The sequence below is a fragment of the Pistacia vera genome, unplaced genomic scaffold (assembly GCF_008641045.1).
Source record: "Pistacia vera cultivar Batoury unplaced genomic scaffold, PisVer_v2 Contig441, whole genome shotgun sequence".
Classification (NCBI taxonomy): Eukaryota; Viridiplantae; Streptophyta; class Magnoliopsida; order Sapindales; family Anacardiaceae; genus Pistacia; species Pistacia vera.
The window spans coordinates 752957-767724 of NW_022196270.1; the positions used below are offsets into that span (position 1 = coordinate 752957).

Consider the following 14768-nt stretch of genomic DNA (forward strand, 5'->3'; position numbering starts at 1 on the left):
ATGCATTGCAATGACTGTTCACAGATGATTAATCAAGCTGCTGATATATTCAATTGATATATAGAAGGCATTTCCTCACATATTAACGAGGTCCTTAAGGTAACAGGAATGCAAACCGATGCATTATTGATACAACCGGAGGCGATGAGTGAATGCACAGCTTCTGTAGGATGAAATCCGTCCCAAAAGTAGAATTTATCTGCCTTAGGACATGGCTCAGAAATGGAATGCACGCTGAATCCCCATTCCTCCAAGTAGTACAACAAGGATTATTGCATTCGTAAGCCTGAAAAAGATTTTGATCAGTAATAGCTAATTAATCAAATACATCAATCAAGGACAATATAAGGAGTTACAAATGCTATTGACTAATATAATGTTGACATGGATAATTACTTAACATGTCAAAGGTCCAAAGTTCGAATCCAATTGAACTAATATATGTTGAACTCCCACTTTTTTTTGTTTTGGTGAAAGCTCGGGTCTCCGTACCCAGGTAGAGACTAATCCAATCTGACTTGAGTAAGTACCCCTGGTTCGAACCCCTAATATTACAGGTAAAGTGGGCCACACCTCCACTTTAAAGCTTAAACAATGCTTTCGACCCTGAGTAAAGTCAACCCGATAACGAATGCCATTTCCTTTCCAAGAAAAAATGAACACTATGAAATGAAGACAAAAAATGCATAGTCAAATAATGGTAGCCAAGTAACCATATTATACTCAGAATACATCTACTAACATGTAAAACATGATATGCTCCAAACGAAGAATGTTAATATGATTAATAACTTAATTTGGTGGATGTTGAAAAGAAATTACCATATTAGAGGGTTTGTAGCTGCATCATAGCCTAGCCAATGAGCATGGCCAAGAACAAAGTTGGAACCTTAAGGGTGGTTGTCAAATTTCTTAGCATTGCAAGAAGGCCGTCGTTGAAATATGAGACAAGTGGTTCTTGTCTTACACATTTGATAACTTCCTCTTCATCGCCGGGAGGCAGCTACGCACCGATTTCGAACTCACTATTTCCTCGTCCCAAATTGTATAGCCTCTGCAGTGTGAGATATAAACATACATTATCATAAACTAACGATTCTAACTCAGTCAATTAATTTTCTGTTAGCTAGAAAGCAAGAAAACTGAACCGCCAGCTTCGGAGAGAGAGCATCAATGGGAGTTGAGCGAAAGGTTGTGGAGCATAAATTTGTGTATTGAAGAACTTGGGTTGGAAGATAATTACACATGTAGTCGTTACTGCCAGTGGAGATTATGAATATAGACTTTGTAAATAATCTGAAAATTTCTCGGAGCTATCAAAATATGTAGGCAGATTTGATTGATTTGTCGTTTCGAATAAATCAATCTGTTATCCAAATGTAAGCATTTTCCCTGAAATTATTTATAAAGAGAATAATCAGATGCCAAACGAGGGAGAATCAATTAACTTAATGTTGATTTCAATTAAATTCTTACTAATGTGCTTCCACTTTCAGGAAGGATGCCGCAGGAGGCAGATGCAAATTCAATCCCGTAACTGGGACAGACTCTATTAATCATACTCAGATATGGTGGAGAATATGGTAGCCCAAGAAATTCAGCTGCAAAAAAAAGTATATATGCAGTAGTTTAAATTTTTTGATGATGAGAATGACGTGAGTTCGATCATACCGGTAAAATCGCAATTGTTCTACCATTAGAGATCTTCCAGTGAATCCCTGGACAAAATTGGAGCCATGGTAAATAATAGCCTTGGCAATGGTTAACAAGTGATTGTTGTTGCCACTGTCAAGCACAGAATCCCAAAAACATAGAGTGCTGGTGCAAGCGTTTGCGTAGTAGATACTGATAAAAGGCAAAAAATATTGAAGGAAAATAAACAAGAAAATGAATGACACTGAGCTCATCGTTTATTAATAATGCTAATGGGTGTGAGGGCAGTATACAGAAAGAATATTGAACAATATAAGTAGTCTGGTAAGAAAAAAAACAAGGGATATTTTACAAGCGTAACGTAATGTTATTTCTTTATTTTTTGGGAACCAACTGTATATAAAATGAAGGTCTACTCACATGAAATGGAATGTCATAATAAAGTTAACGCATACACTGTTTTATACTGATAATGACAATGTTTGTTGAGCTTTATTCCAGTAATCAATTTAATCAAACTATGATACATAATTACACTATATTTTCAGGTCTATTATTTTTTATTTTGGGTAAGTAATTATGCATAGATAGAAAGAGAATGTACAAGGGGGCTAGAACAAAAACAGTTGTACTATCTTAGGACGAATCCTAGGTTATGACCAATAGAACCTGTTAATATGTGAAGCCGTTAAAACTGTGTCGTATTGGGCTTTATTGATGCTGTCGTTTCAGCTATCTGTCTTGCATTTCTGGCCTTTGATCTCCGCAATCCAACGGCTGAAGACTACATGTTGTCAACCATATAAAAGTGAAGTTTCCCAATTGTACAATCCCTTTCAATCGAATATTCAATCAGTAAACCTCTTGCCGTGGTTCTTTGTAGAACAATTTACTCTTGTAAATCAGTGTAGATCCACCAAAAGTGTGTTTCTTTGTGGGTAGAGAATCAGGGTTAAAATTCTCTTTAGGATTAAAGATTACGGGTATAGGAGTGGTGCTATCGTGATTCTTGTAAGTGAGGGTTTGACGGGAAGATTGAGTGTGTGATCTGTATTTTTGGTGACAGTATAATAGTGCAGCGAGTCTCCATATTCTAGAGCTCAACGTGGACGTAGCTTGTTCAATCCTGAAAAAGTGAACCACGGTAAAAGATCGTGTGTTGTTCTTTCTTGTTTTATCTTTGTTTCGTTGGTTAGAATCTTGATTTTGGTTAGGTAGACTCAATTTCATAACAGTGGGATCAGCTGAGGTTAGGGTTCATCGAATTTTACATTCTAGGGTTTTCTTGATTGGGAAATTTTCTAAGGTTTGAAAAAATTGGGGCTTTTTCAATTAAGTAGTTCCTAGAGTCCTAGGGTTCCAAATACAACAAGAATTCGCAAATTCAGTGAGTCAAGTCCATCATCCTAATCTTGATTCTTTAGGATTTGCTTATGAACCCAACACCATGATCATCCTGAGCATAGAAATCTCCCAATATGATGGGAAGATTGATTTTAACACTTGAAAAAAGAAGATGAAGACCCTCTTATCCCACAATAAGGTGGAATTGCTCTGGAAGGACCACCCAAATGGCCTGAAGAAAAGCTGAAGAAGAAGGCAAAAGTAGATGAAGAAGCGCATAATTTGATATCATGAACCTGCCCGACATCGTTTATGGAAGGTGGATGGCTTGGAATCTCCAATCACTCTCTGGGGTAAACTCGATCTTTATAGCTTTCAGTCAGCACCTAATTCAGCTTTCTAAAAAGTGCATTGTTTCATATAAAATGGACATAGCTAAATCTTTAGATGAAAACTTGGATGAATTTCTAAAGATGACCCTAACTCTAACAGGTACTGACAAGAACTAGGAGACTCAGTTTGCCATGTTTGTTAAACTCCTGCCAGAAGAGTATCTATTTGCACAAAATGCTATAGTATAGTGGCACAATCCCAGTGTGGATTTGATAGTTTCGGGTTAAAATCTAGGGAACTAGAACTGAAAATTTAGAAAAGAAATGGTAGTAATTTGTTTGTAAAAGTAGGTGTGATGTTGGATGTTTAATAAAGAAGCTAGAAAGAATTCTCAGAGTAACTTAGGCACTAAAACCAGAAAGAAAGGTAAAGGGAATGGGAAACCTAAGGGAGAATCTAGGAAATGCTTCTTTTGTAATAAACCAAGAATTTAAGAAAAATTGTTACGAATGGATTAAAAAGCACAACAAACCAGTACTGAAAGCAACCTAGCTAGCACAAGCAGTAACATTGAAATCTCTGAAGCACTTACTGTTTCCAATACTGTTAGGGTTAATAGTGGGTGTTAGATTCTGGTTGTATTTTCCATATGAGTCCAAACAGAAATTGGTTTCAAAGACTTAAAATTGGTGAACAAGACAGTGTTCATGGGAAACAACCATTCCTATGAGGTCCAAGGCATAGTTGATATAGCCATTAAACTAAATAATGGTAAGTAATACTACTAACTAGGGTTAGATAAATACCTGAGCTAAACAGAATATGTTTCACTAGGAATATGATGAATCTTGTTGTTCCTATAAAGCCCAAAATGGATGCCTAGAAGTGTACAAGAATGGGAATGTTTGCTTAAGGGTGTTAAAAGATGGATTGTATATTATGTGGATATCTACTATCCTGATGTTTTCAATACTGCTCTATGTCCCTAACATGTCTACTGCAGAGAAATGAATTTGAGATTGGGCCACATAGGCCAAAATGGCATGAATGCACTTAGACAGCAGGGCTATTTTGGTAATGTTATGTTTCTGATTTAAATTTTTGTGAGACCTGTGTTCTTGGTAAACAACATGATGAGTTTCCAAAAAGGAACTCATCTTGCTACAAATTGTTTGAACTATGTGCATGCAGACCTTTGGGGTCCAGAAAGTGTCAAGTCACATGGAGGGAACACATATTTCCTTCATTGTAGACGATATAGCAGGAAGATATGGGTATACCTTAAGACTAAGGATGAAGGCTTGACTAAGTTCAAAGGCTGGAAAATCTTGGTAGAAAACCAAATAGACCAAAAAGTCAAGGCCCTTAGGACTAGCCTAAATGTGTATTTTTGGATATCAAAGGGACCAAAGGGTATAGGTTGTGGGAAAAGATGCTCCAGGGTTCAAGATATTAATCAGCCGTGATGTAGTCTTTAATGAGATTATGTTTCCTGCAAGCTTTTAATAACAATGCAGGTAAGTCAGGAGGGATTCGAGAGTCTGATCAAGTGAGAAATCTTAGTGAGGTGGAGCCAGCAAGTTGGCTGAGCACCCTGAACAACCAGAAGCTGTTGAACCAGAAAATATATTGCCTAATAATGAGGACCAAGAGTGAGAGGGGAACTGTCTGAAAACAATTGAAGAAGCCAAAATGACAACTTGGTAGAATATCAGCTAGCAAGAGTAAAAGTTAGGAGGGAGATAGGCCCCCTACTAGGTTCAGTTATGCTGACCTAATCTACCTAGCCTTGGTTGCTGGTGTAGAGATCCAAAAGGTGAGCCTGAAACCTATGAAGAAGCCATGAGTTACAGAGATAAAGATAAAGGATTTCAACCATGAAGGAAGAAATGAAGTCTTTAAAGCTGAATAAGACATGGTCCTTGGTCTCAAACCAACTGACCAGAAACTGGTAGAGTGCAAATGGCTTTACAAGTTAAAGGAAGGCATAACAAGCTTAGACCCGCCAAGATACAAAGCCAGACTTGTGGCTAAGGGCTTCATACGAGAGCAAGTATTGACTTTACTGAAATCTTTTCATCTGTAGTTAAGTTTAAAACTATTAGGCTAGTATGCTTCAATTGGGCTCATTATGATTTAGAATTGGAACAATTGGATGTTAAAACAACATTTTTGCATGGTGAATTGGAAGAAAAGATATTTATGAGTCAACCTATTGGGTTTAGGGATGGAACCGCTGAACATGTTTGCCTATTGCATAAGTCTCTTTATGGCCTTAAACAATCCCCTAGGTAGTGCTACAAGAGATTTGACTCATTCAAGTCGAAGTTGGGGTTACTAGAAGTATATTTGTAACTGTTTTTATTTTGCTTACATAAATAACATGCTATATACTGCTATTGTACGTAGATGATATGCTATTAATATGCAAATCTAAGTCACACATAGATGAACTAAAAGCAAAACTAAGTGCTGAGTTTGACATGAAAGATTTAAGTCTGTAAAAAGGATTTGGGGATGTAATTGTTAGAAAAAAACTAAATAGGCTAAAGCTTCACCAACTGCCTACCTACAAAAACTAACTTCTAGGTTTGGAATGGCTGAATCTAACCTGTAAACATACCTTTAGCTGGTCATTTACCTGAGTAAATTGCAGTGCCCAAAATAGAGCTGAAGTGTTAAAAATAGAAAATATTCCCTACTCAAGTGCCATAGATCTGTGATGTATGCCATGATAATTGATAAGTACCAGACCTGATTTGTCATTTGCCATATCATTATTAAGTGGCTTATGTCAACACCAAGAATAGAACATTAGGTTGCATTAAAATGGCTACTTAGATACATTAATAGTACAATGCATATTGGATAGATTTTTGCAAGAGAAGCAATACACTTGATCTGTTGGGTATGTACTCTGATTTGCAGGTGATCGAAACTCAAGGAAGTCCACTACAGCCTACTACTTCACCTTAGGAGGCAACGCTTAGTTGGGAATCACAATTGCACCATAGTTGCACTGTCCACAATAGAAGCTGAGTATGTGGCAGTGGCTGATGCTTTAAGGAGGCCATATGGTTGCAAGGGATCTTGAAAGAAGCAAGTTTGATGGATGGACTGTGACTGTGCATTCTGACAGTCAAAGTGCCATTCACATAAGCAAGAACCCCATATATCATTAGAGGATGAAAACAGGATGTGAAGTATCATTTTGTGCGAGACCAAATCTCAAAAGGGAAGTTGAACCTGCTGAAAATACCAACTGAAGAAAATCCAACTGATATGGGGACAAAAGTGGTGACTCTTGCAAAGTTCAAGACATTGCTTGAACTATTGCACATCAACTGATCCAAATGGAGTTGAGAAGGAGTATGTGAAAACTTGCTGCACTGATGGTTGTTGTTTGGAGTAACGGTTTCAAGGTGGAGATTGTTAATATGTGAAGCCATAAAACTATGTCATATTGGGCTTTTTGATATGCTGCCGTTTCAGCTAATGTCTTGATTTCTGACCTTTGATCTCCAAGCAATCCAATGGTTGAAGACTCACATGCTGGGTCAACCATATAAAAGTTGAAGCTTTCCCAAATGTATAGTCCTTTCAATCGAATATTCAATCTGTAAACTTCGCTATGGTTCTTGTAGACAGTTTACTCTTGTGTAAATCAGTCATAGATCCACCAAAAAGTGTGTTTCTTTGTAGGTGAGAATCAGGGTTAGAATTCTCTTAGGTTATAGATTTATAGGTATAAGAGTGGTGCTACCGGTGTTCTTGTAGTGAGGGTTTGAGGAAGATTGAGTGTGTGTCTGTAATTGGTGACAGTAATAATGTACAACGAGCCTCCATATTTGGAGTTCAACGTGACGTAGCTTGTTTAATCCTGAACAAGTGAACCACAGTAAAAGATCATGTGTTGTTCTTCTTGTTTTTGATCTTTGTTTGGTTGGTTAGAATTGATTTTGGTTAGGTAGACTTGGTTTTACAACAGAATCAATTAGCCTACACAAGACTAAAGGAGGCAAAAAACAAGAGAAGACAAATGCTTTCCTCTTCCTACCTCAGGACACTCCCTAGGTTAGAAACAAAAATCAATAAGCCATAGGATTGAAAGAAACAAATAAAAGACCTATTCCTACCTTAGGACATGCCCCCAGTTGGAACAAAAAAAAACAAAAACAATAAAAATGGGAAACTCCGCCTCTTTTTGCCTATCTCATAATCAAACAGATAGGAGAAAAGGAAATGCTCATGAAACTCGGAATCCGCTCTGAACAGAACTCAGACCGAAGGGAAAACTTCTCTACTTTCCTTTTTTTGTTCTTTTTGTTTTCGTGGGTACTGTTGCCCAGAGAGAGCACGTGCTAGCCCATGAAACTAGCCCTATTTCATAATTTTTTTTTTTTTTTTTTTAAGAGCTGTATGTAAAGTATTAATTTATATAGTCAATTCACAACATCCAAATGGTATTTTTCAGAAGTATGATCGATATAAAATGCCCAAAAATGCAGTATCTTAAGCATATCCTATCTGTACATAAGAATTCTCCCTACTCATCAAGTTAGCTAAAATATGATTTAACAATTTCTTTCATAAATTGAATAATATAAAGTCAAATCAATTTATTAATTAGTATACATGAGATAGTACAATACCATGATGATGAACTTGAACATATGAGGCGATATTTGGTTTAGAAATTAACAAGGTCCTTTAAATTGATAGGAATGCAGACTGATTCATCGTTGAGCAACGGGAAGCTACTAAATGAATACATAGCTTCTGTAAGATGATAACCATCCCAAAAACAGTGTCATCTACATTTGGGCATGGCTTCGACTTGGAATGCACAATGTTGTCCCATTCAACCATGCTGAGCAACATGGATTCCTCGCATCGTTATGCCTGCAAAGGTTAATTTCATGAATAATATAATATCCCAACGTTTAAGAGTTTCCCTATAACAAATGATCTATTCAGTGCCCATGTATATACATACTCCAATGAAAACTTTATCTATATTGAGTAAAAAAATTACCATATCGAAGGGTTTATTGCTGCATCATAGACTAACCAATAAGAGTGGCCAAGAACAAAGTTCGAGCCCTTGAGGTGGTGGTCAATTCTTAAGCATCGCAGGAAGCCTGTTGTTGAAATTTGAACAAGCTGGTTCTTTTCTTCAACACAGTCCATTTTGTTTATGATTCCTTGTGATCCAAGGGATGCAGCGAGTGGACCGAATCGAACGTGATTGCCCTTTCTGACTCCAATGTGTATAGCCTCTGCAGATACAAAATGAGCATCATAAACCTCCAGATTACGAGCAGCTGCAGCTGCTAATTAATAATTAATCTATAATTACTTATAATCAATCAACTGTCGTTTATTTCAATTCAAACCTTATCATATTTTTTGCGGGTAAAAAGAGGAATCCAGCATATACTAATTTATCTTAACTTACCTTCTAAGTGTCATATATGCACATGTAGTATTAAGATCGCAAACCAATATATCCCTCTTTAAAGAAATAAATAACATGGTTTTAAGGCAATTTATGGTATAATATTAATTTTTTTGGCAGGGTGACACATATGAACAACTCATAAACCTATTTAATACGACCAAGTAATCAAAACTAGTTAATTTAGAGTGTTTTACACAGAGAGTGAACCTCAAGCTGCCGGGAGAGTGAATCTACGAGGAGTTGAGCGAATGGTTCGGGGCCAAAACGTTTGCTTGTAAGGACAACTCGGTGTCAAAATAATTACTTAAGTAGTAGTCGTTACTGCCTGTTAGTTAGAGTGCAGAAAATAGAGAAAAACAGGGGACTAAGAGAGAGTAGAAGATCTATAAGTGATATTGATCCTTTTGACTTACAACTGAAGTACTCAATATGCCTTTAAATAGGCAGTACATAATAACAAACTAACTTAAAAGTAGAGATTATTGGCATTATCATTGACATGATCTAAGGAACAGAAAAAGAAAATCAAGGAGCCATGAAGTATCTGCACATGACTCGGTCAAAGAGTTGATATCACAGCTGTCAAATTTGAATCATTCTCCAACACTCCCCTTTGATTCAAAATGCAAACACCAAGTTGAAGCCTGAAATAGACATGCTTGTCTCGAGGAAGGGATTTTGTTAGATATCAGCAACCTGTTCTTTAGTATTACAGTACTCTAAAATGATTGACTCATTGATACAAGATCTCGAATAAAATGAACCCGAATGTAATATGCTTTGTCTTCCATGGTAGGCTGGATTCTTAGTCATCGCGATTGTCGCTTTATTGTCGCAATAAATTTCAGTTGCTCTTTTGTTCTTGACTGATGTCTGCAAGAATTCGCCTTAACCAAACTGCTTGACATGTGCTGAGTTGCTGTGCCTATTCCGCTTCAGATGAAGACAAGTGCTGCTGCTTGCTTCTTTGAACTCCAGCATATGGCACCTGAACCAAGATTAAAAACATACGGAAGTGCTCTTCCATCCTCCAAACATCCGGCCCAATCGCTGTCAGTGAACCAACAATTTATTCTGAACACAACCATACCACAACCCAAAATCAATTGTTTCCAGCTATATCGCAACACTCTTTTTGCAGCTCCAAGATGGTTTGAAGGGCAGTGCATAAATCTGGAAATGACTCCAACTGAGAAAGCAATATCTGGCGCGTATGAGTCAATAGATAAACCCCACCAAACTTCTAAAATGTCTTGCATTTGCTTGTTCAGTACCATCATCAATCTGTAACTTTTCATTCAAATCATAGGTGTAGCTGCAATCTTGCAATTCAACATGGTAAACCTTTTAAGTAAAAGTAGCATATTTTCTGTGGACACAAAGATTCCATCTTTAACTTGCTTCACTTCTAGCCCAAGAAAAAAGTGCAGCATGCCCAGGTCTGTCATTTCAAACTTTTCTTCATGCAAACTTTGAATTCATTAATGAGAGAAGAGAAGAACCCAATAAATCATATCATCCACATAAAGGCAAATAATGAGAAGATCATTTTTACCTGTCTTTTCAAAAAGATTGGGTATTTTACTTCTTTCAAAGCCATTATCAAGAAAGTAGGAGTCATTTTGCTGTACCATGCCCGTGGCGCTGCTTCAACACCGTAAAGTGCTTTTCGCAGCTTGTACACTTCTCTTCTTTCCCTTCAACTATGAATCCTTGGGTTGAGTAACATATACTCCTCATGCAACTCGCGTTTAAAAATGCTGATTTAACATCAAATTGATATACTGGCCATCGCAATTGTGCAGCCAACGCCAAGATGGTTCTCACCGTTTCAAACGAGCAACAGGAGAAAATGTTTCTTCGAAGTCGATACCTTGCTTTGTGAGTAACCCTTTGCCACCGTCGGCCTTACGCTTTTGTATGCTTCCATCTGCATGATACTTAGTTTTGAACACCACTTAGGCCAATCATTTACCATCAGGCAAATCCATCAACGCCCAAGTTTCATTTCTTTGAATTGCTGCAATTCTCTTCATGGCACTACGCCATTCTTCTTTCTGCTGCTTCTTAAAATTGTTGGATCAGCTACAAACAAGGCTTGTGTATTCTCATAAATCTCCTTACCAATCTGAATTTTCTTGGGATGTTTCCTTGAAGATGAACTTGAAGAACACAGTTTGATGAAGTCGAAGGACTTGAAAAAGAGGGTGTTGTACTTCAGTTGTGGAGCACTATTTTCAGTTGAAATTTCAAATTGAACACCATCTGAATTTCATGCCAAGTCCAACTTGTCTCTTCATTGAAAACTACATTCCTGCTAATAATACTTTTCCACACAAGGATTATACAGCTATAGCTTTAGATTGAGAGCAATAACCAACAAAAATACATTTTGTTGATTATAATCAGTTTGCTCGATTATATGAAGCAATCAAAGCTAGGCAACAGAACCAAAAACCTTTAAATGACTTACCCAAGGTTTCTACCAGTCCAAGCCTCATATGGTGGTCGGTTTGGAACAGCTTTGTTGGTGATATATTCAAAAAAGTAGACAGCAGTAGAGACGCTTCTGCCCATAAATTATTTGGTAGTCCCTGCCTTTAACATGCTTCTCGCCACTCGACAACGGTTCGATTCTTTCGTTCAGCGATGCGTTTGCTCTGGTGTGCTCGGAACAGTCAAATCCCTATGTAAATCTGCTCTTCACAAAACTGAATAAATTCATGAGACAAAAATTCACTCCTCTGCAGTACGAAGCACCTTAATGCATTTGCCACTTTGCTTTTCAACATGTGCTTTGAACTTCTTGAAGTTCTCAAATGTTTTGCCTGAATTGTAGAAAATAAACCCAGCTCATGCGAATATAGTCATCTGTAAAAATAGAAAATATCTGCTCCACAAATGATTTTGTTTGCATAGGACCACACAAAGTCAGCGTGTACAATCTCAGACAACTAGATGCCCTTCTAGACTTCCGTAGGAAAGGTCTTTTACATTGTTTCCCATATATGCACCCTTCACAATGATCTAATGACTCAATTGGGCAACCCCCAACAACCATTTCCTTTGACTCAACAATTTCAAACCTTTTACATTCAATGCCCATACCGTAAAGCACAAACTAGACTCTCTATTTCTTGACAACAGTGATGACTTCAACACTAGAAAATTCAAGTGGGAATAACTTATTTGGTGTCATACGAACATCAACTATTATCGATCTGACTTTTTATCTCTAATCACACAAGAGACATCATTAAACAAAAGGATACCCACTAGCCATAAGTTGCCCAACACTCAACAAGTTTGAGATAAATGTGGAATAAAAAGACACTATAAAGGACTTTACATTACATGACCATTATTGTTGCCACAGTCCTTGCCTTCTACTTGCATTTGTTTGTCATCTCGAGCCTCACCTTTAACTTGTAAGACTCATCAAGCTCCGTAAACAATGACTTATTCCTGTCATGTGATTAGAGCATCCGCGTCCAGAAACCAAATGTTGTTGGAAGTTGTGTGTGTCTGCATGAAGCCATGAATAGCTAACCTCCTCTTCCTCTTGTTCTGCATAGCTTGCATGCTTTCCCTCAATTTCCAACATTCAGCTTTACATGTCCAAACCGTTTGCAGTAGTAACACTGGACACCACTCTTACCTCTTTGTGCTGCGTTCATCATTTTGCTCATTACCATGTCCTTTCCATGACCACCTCTTCCGCGGAATCTCCTCTACCACGACCCCTACTAGCTACCTCCTTTTCCTCTTTGATTGGACACCTCCCTCTCACCTGAAAGCTTTCTTCATTCTCATCTACCCTAGTCAATCTTGCCTCATGGGATTGCAAAGATTCCATCATTCATTAAATGAGTATGTGCTAGGTCTTTGGACTCCTAATAGCTGCAACTACATGATCAATTTTGGAGTCAAACTCCACAATACTTTGCAACTATAGTCTGATCAGAAACTTCTGCCGCATAGTCCGCATTTGATTAACATTGCATCTACTCTGGATAGATAACGTGCACTGATTCTCCATTTTCATTGCAAGGTTTCAAATCACGACGAAGGGATTGAATTTCACGTGATTACTTTCGAGGAGCCTTGTACACCGTTGCAAAGTCATCCAAGCATCGTTGGCTGTATTTGCTGTTGCTATTTTTGAAAAAATTGACTCATGAACATGCTTGTTGAATGAAGAACAGGGCTTTAGGTCCCTTTTTGTGTTAATCTTTGCTCTTCATCGGAACCGCTCCGTCTACAGTGATCCCTGCTCAACCACATCCATAGCTCTTGAGATTGAACAAGGTTTTCATTTGATGCTCCAATACTCAACTTTTCACCGTTCCAACAGGTAAAACGGGCTGTGTGGTTACTGAACTCCCATTTCCTCGACATTTGGATACACTCACCTGCCCTTTTTTTTTTTTGTGCGCCCAGTCAAAGACCGAAGCCTTGCTCTGATACACAATGTTAGTTAGAGTGCGAACATAGAGAGAAAACAGGGGACGAGAGGAGAGTAGAAGATCTATAAGCTGAATATTGTCCTTATTGACTTACAACTGAAGTAATCCATGCTTAAATAGGCGGTACATAATTAACAAACTAACTTAAAAGTAGAGATTATTGGCCTTATCTTGACATGATCTAAGGAACAGAAAATAGAAAATCAAGGAGCCATGAAGTATCTGCACATGACTCGGCAAAGAGTTGATATCACAGCTTCAAATTTGAATCATCATCAAACATGCCAATGGAGATTACGACTATTGACTTTGATAGATAATCTGAAAGCTTCTCTGGGTTGGAGTTGAAATGGCTTGGCAGCTTTGACTTCACTGTCTTTTCGAATAAACCAAACTGTTCTTCCAAACTCAGGCACTTCCCCTGCAAATTAGAAATTACTATTGAAGAATTTAACTGTACAACTATAAAAGATTCTTGACTGTGAGACACATGATCGATCCTGAATCGAAGGAGTCTTGTATTTTATTATTTTCTTTTTAACAAAGAATTAAGTGTTATAGTATCATATTTCTTGTAGCAAATAATTGATCTCGATCTTCCATAATCTCTCCCTCTGCTTATAATTGTAATTTTCTCTTAAGCAAAGGATCAGCACAGATCATGTCAACCTGGAAATATTTATATAATAAAATTACAGAAAAAATATAATCCAGTCTAACTATAAAGAGCTAATTAAGACAAATAATGCAATTAATACACTGCCAAAATAATAAGAGAGAAAGGAAAATATTGTTTAGTTTAATCAAAATCTTACTAATTGACGTCCAGTTTCTGGGAGGATGCCGCATCCACCAGATGCATAATTCAACCCCGTAAGTGGTACAGAGTTATTCACACTCAGACATGGCGGAGAATATGGTAGGCCAAGGAATTCAGCTGGAAAAAGAAGTTGATATAAGAGAATTAAGCATCCATGCAGTTCAACTATTATAAGATAGATCGATATGATAATATGAAGAAATGAAATATATATTGAAGTTTAATGAGTATGATGGTTCTATATATACCCACAAAATCCGCGAGTGTTTTGCCATTAGTGAATCTCCCTGTATGTCCCCGGGGGAAGTTGGCTCCGTATGGGAGATAATTTACTTTAGCAATGGTTGGCAAAATATTGTTATTGCCACTGTCAAGCAAGGAGTCTCCAAACACATACAGTGCTGGTGCAAGCGGCGGCTGCGGGGATGTGCTACTTGTCGCAGAGAAAAGACATTGAAAGAAAATGAACAAGAAAGCGAAGGGCGCCATTATAGATAATTTTCTGCTCATCTTTGAATTGGGTATTTTTTAACACAAATGTTTAAGTAGTGATTATAGAGAGAAGAAAAGTAGATACATGTGTGTGTGTATATATATATATATAAGTAAGGTAAACGTGTCTTAAATGAAGGGGTATTCACATGGAAGAATAATGGCGCATATATTATTTAATGATAATAAAATTTATTAT

General features: G+C 37.4%; 1 pseudogene; it reads right to left on the minus strand.

Annotated features, from left to right (window-relative positions):
• Window positions 1-216: 216 nt before the first annotated feature.
• LOC116144347 lies at window positions 217-14566 on the minus strand (annotated as a pseudogene).
• Between the last annotated feature and the right edge of the window lie 202 nt (window positions 14567-14768).